The sequence below is a fragment of the Mus pahari genome, chromosome 1, assembly GCF_900095145.1.
Source record: "Mus pahari chromosome 1, PAHARI_EIJ_v1.1, whole genome shotgun sequence".
NCBI lineage: Eukaryota > Metazoa > Chordata > Mammalia > Rodentia > Muridae > Mus > Mus pahari.
This window is the reverse complement of record NC_034590.1, coordinates 108,310,253-108,315,605: the sequence shown is the minus strand read 5'-3', so window position 1 is coordinate 108,315,605 and position 5,353 is coordinate 108,310,253.

The window sequence follows — 5,353 nt, the reverse complement described above, 5'->3', positions numbered from 1 at the left end:
CCCATCCAGTGCATGCATATAACATGAGCATGCACATACACACATACATACACACTACCATTCAATTCACAAATTTCAGGCACATTTATTAAATATTAAAATGGGTCAGATATTTTAAAATGAGAGGTTTTGTAAATTCTGTGCCAATAAATTTGAAAATTAAAGACATAATGAAAAACTCTGGAAACATAACAAAATTAGCTTTGAAAAAGATTTTAAAGATATTGAATCAATGGATTAAAAAGATCTTTCCCCAAATAAAATTCTAAGCACAGATGGTCTCATTGGCAGCTTCTACCAACCCGATGTGCAGGGGCGAAGACAAAAATCTGTGTGGGTTTGAGTTTTGTTTAAGGGGGGGGGGTTAATGTTTTGGAGAGCAAGTCTCTCTATGTAGCTTAGGCTGACCTAAATTCTGCTGCTTCAGCTTCCTAAATGCTAGGTTCATGGATGTATGCTACCATTTCCAATTCAAAACTTATTGAATACAAAATATTTACTAGTGTCAAAGCACACAGCAATATCAAAAAGTATTACTCAACCCTTTAGGGGCTCCTAGCCTCTGTGGGCAGTAAAACTGTTGAGCCAAGGGCTAGGGTTATATAAAACATGTGACTGATACTTTGAAAGTTAGAGATTACCACTTGCATTATCTGTGTACCCACCAAGCATCTTTGGAATGAATCTATTCTCTAAAATACAACTCAGATCTACACAGCACAGATATGAAGCACAGATGGTAGTTTTCTAGGTTGTGTGTGTGAAATTACTAAAATGTCATGGGACCTTTTATCAGTCCCTTTTCTGTCATCATTGTGATAGAATACTATTACAAAAGAAAAGCAATTTAAGGAAGAATTGATTCTGGCTTATGGTTTCTGAGGACTTGAGTCTGAAACAGGCAGGCATGGCGGCAGGAGCAGGAAACTGAGAGATCACATCTTAACCTCACACAGGAATCACAGGAAACTGAAAGTGGAGAGAGGCTATACTCTCTCCCTCAAAACAGAAACAACAACAAGGTGGCAGCAGCAATGAAACCTAACTAATCAAAACCAAGCCAAACAAACAAAAATCTGAAACAACAGAAACACCTCACAGAGAATAACATGAACATTCACCCAGGTGGTGGTGGCAAACACCTTTAATCCCAGCACTAGGGAGGCAGAGGCAGGTAGGTCTCTGAGTTAGAGGTCTTCAGAGCAAGTTCTAGGACAGTCAGGATTAAACACAGAAACCCTGGCTTGAAAGCACACACACCACACACAAAACCAACAAAAGAAAAATAACATGAACAGTAATGATTTTAAGTATTCTGGGAAACAATGTATACAATTATAAATACATATTATTAGATCATATTTAAAACTATCTTATTAAAGCTATCTAAGTAATGGATTACATGGTATAACAAAGAGTAGATTAAAAAGCAATGGAGAAAGGCTGGGGATGTAAGACAGCTGGCGGAGTGCTTGCTCAGCATACAAGTCCTGAGCATGTGTTGGTTGTGGTAGCTAACACATGACTATAATCCTAGCACTGAAGAGAGAGGTGAAGGCTATGTGCAGAACTTGAGGCCAGCCTGGGCTACTCGAGACCTTGTGTCCCAGTTTCATTTCTGGATCAAATACCCTGTCAATAACAGTTTTGAGGGAGAGGGGGTTTATTCAGCTTACAGTTCCAAGTTAGGTTCACCATTATTGGGAAGCCAAGGCAGGAGCTTAAGTGGCTAGTCACAGTCAAGAGCAGATGTGGAAACTAAGGCACGTACAGCCTGTACCAGTCCAAAGCAGAACTTGCTAAAGCTGACTGGTGTGCTTGTGAATCTATGAACAGGACGGTCTGGATGGTGTGTCATTATGTGAGTGACTGAAGTCCTTGAAGAGTCATTTCCCTCTAGGTTTGTTTGGGGTTTCTTTGTTTTTGTTGTTGTTTTTGTTGTCATTGTAGCAAGTGTGCTGTCACTGAGACACCCCAGCAGTCATTTTCTCCTGGGAATATTTCTGGTCCTCTGGTTTCCAGTGTGTCTCTCTCCAACCTAATCCACTCACTGTTTACATTTGCTAAGGAACTCAGTGCACTTAGAGCAGCTTTGTTTGCTGTTTATCTGTCACCCATCCCTCCCCATCTCCATCCCCTCCATTCCTTCACCCCTTATTCCATCCATTCCTTCTGCTCCTTATTTCTTTGTGCCTCCATCCCTATATCCTGTTCATCTTTTCATCTCTCAAGATCCCTTCACCCCTCCATCCTCCCATCCCTCCATCCCTTCACCCCTCTATCCTTCTATCCCTCCAACCTTCCATCCCTTCATCCTTCCATCCCTCCATCTTTCCACTCCTTCATCTTGTCATCCCTTCATCCTTCCATCCCTCCATCTTTCCACTCCTTCATCTTGTCATCCCTTCATCCTTCCATCCCTCCATCCTTCCATCCCTTCATCCTTCCATCCCTCCATCCTTCCATCCCTTCATCCTTCCATCCCTTCATCTTTTTATCCCTTCGTCCTTCCATCCCTCTCTCCATCATCCCCTCCATTTCTATCATCATTTTCCCCCTGATTTACTTTTATCATGGTATTTTATGGCAGCAACAGAAAAATAAATTAAGACACTGGGGATATAGGTCAGTGTTCCAGAATTTCCAAGTATGTGTGAGGCCTTGACTTCAAAACAACACTAAAAAAAATAAGCAAATAGCAATTTTTGAAAGATTTATTTGTAATTTTTTTGTTTTATTTTGTGTGCATGGGTATTTTGCCTGCATGCATGTCAGTGTGTGACATGTGTGCCTGATGCTGGTGGAGGCCAGAAGAAAGGCATCCTAGGAGATCGCAGTTACAGATGGCTATGAGCAAGCAGCCTACAGCCTAAATCCTCTGGAAGAACAACCAATGCTTTTAACTGCTGAACCATCTCCCTATCCCCTTATTTTTGTCTGTTTGTTTAAAAAAAATTTTTTTTTAGATTTATTTATTATCAGTGAGTGCCCAGAAGAGGGCATCAGATCCCATTACAAATGGTTGTGATCCACCATGTGGTTGGTGGGAATTGAACTCAGGACCTCTGGAAGAACAGGCAGTGCTCTTAACCACTGTGCCATCTCTCCAGCCCCTGTTTGTTTATTTTAATTGTGCGTGTTTGTGTGTGAGAGTGTGTGTGTGCGCGCGCGCGTGTGCACATACTCACACAAGAGGTAGTGCATATGCACGCACTGAGTGCAAGTGCCTACAAAGGCCAGAAGCACTGGATTCCTCCAGTGCTGGAGCTATGAGCCACTTGGCGTGGGGGATGGGATTGCACTCTGGTCTTCTGTGAGAGCAGTACATGTTTCTAATGTCTTCAATATATCAGGAGTGGTGACACACTCTTGCAATTCTGACACTGAAGAGCCTGAGGCAGGAGGATTGGCAGAGAGCCTACCTAGCCCGTACACAAGTACCAAGGCAGTCAGAGAGATAAAACAAGGTCATGTCTATTGTTACTTTCCTCGATGCTTTGACACAAAATCTGACCAAAGCAACTTAAGGGAGGGAAGACGGTTTTGGCTCACAGTTCAAAGGGAAGTCCTTCATGCTGAGGGAGGGAGGGAGGCACAGAAGCAGTAGAACGAAGCTGCTAGCTGTGATGTGCCCATATCAGCAAACAGAGGATGTCGGCAAATCTGTGCTCAGCTCAGAAAATAGCTCAGACATCGTTGTTCCTTACCAGTCCTGGACCCAAGTCTATGGAATGATATTGTCCACAACTACAGTGAATCTTCTCATCTCAGCTTAACTAATCTGTATCCCAGGTATGCCCAGAGACTTGCCTTCTAGACGATTCTAGGTCCTGTCAATTTAACTACACTAATCACAACATCATCTTAAACAAAACAAATCATAAATTTTCAATTTGCGATTGATTTTCACCCCCAGACTAGGGACTGGACCCAGCCTTATACCTACTGGGTAAGCTCTCTACCACAGGGACTTGATTCTCTGATTGAATCCATGGATGCAGAAGCAGCAGATGTGGAGAGCTGACATGATCACGAACATGTCAAATTGCTGCCTGCTTCTGTGGTTTGTTCTTACTCATGGCTGGGTGTTGTGGGTTGGACATAAACTGTCTCCAAAGGCTCGTGTTCTTGGTTGAGTTTGGTCCCAGGTGGTCAGAGGGCTGTAAGTTCGCCGGCAGAGCAATCTACTGACCAGTCCGCAGCAGGATAAACTAGAGAGGAAGTAGGTCACTGGGACCAAAAAGGGTTTGTGTTGTTCTAGATCTCTCCGCTCTGCCTTTCCTTCCTGAGCCCCTTGTGATGAGAAGCCTTGCCCATCACACAGTTTTGCTGCTGTACCTCTCTTCAAGTCTGAAGTAATGGAGCAGGATGCCCAGGAGCCAAAAATAACTCCTCCTCTGATATTTTGTCAAAGTGATGGAGAGCCCTAAGGCACTCGATGTTGTGATGCTGTGTGAAGTTACCACTGTTTGCCTATTTTCATTTGTAGGACACTGAGAAACATTCTGTTTTGTGTCTGCTCTGAATAAAATGCTATGGACATTTTTGCACAGAGCTTCCAGTTTGGGCACTTTTCTTATGTTATTTTCTGGTTTCTGCATCTCGAACAGCAGGGGGTGTCAGTGAGCCAACAAATAGCCACCTGGAGAGCTCAACTCAGCTTTTCCCAGGAGGAAGCAGGTCTCAGTGGTCCAACATTTGTTACCATCTTCTTGGTTCTGAAACTTAGGAAGAATTAAGTACGCAGATATGAAGGCATTTTGACAACTGTTAAAATTTTAAGTAATGTTCTTAATTTATTCTTTTGCCTGTTTTCTAGTTTGTTTGAGTTTTTGTTGTTGTTTTGTTTGTTTGGTGTTTGTTTGTTTGTTTCTTCAGGGGTGTCTTTTCCTTCCTTTTCAGTCATGAGTCCATAAGGTGGCAGGAGAGCTCTTATGTGGGCAGATGCCTGAGCTCTCTATGCAGGACTCAGAATTCTCAAGTGCTTTGCCCACCTGGATGTGTCTAACGATCAGATAATAATCTATGCCTAACCCTGAAGGTCAGCCATTACTGTTGGCTATCTCTTTTCCCCTTGAGACTGAGTCTCATTCGGTAGTCCTGGCTGACCTGGAACTTGCTATGTAGAACAGGTTGGCCTTGAACTCACAGATATCACCCTGCCTCTGCTCCTCTGGAATGCTGGGATTAAAGACATAGATCACCGTACATGGCTACCCTCTGTATTTTTAAGAATATGCAGCCAAAATTTACCGCTTTTCTTTTTCTTTCTTTCTTTCTTTCTTTCTTTCTTTCTTTCTTTCTTTCTTTCTTTCTTCCTTCCTTCCTTCCTTCCTTCCTTCCTTCCTTTCTT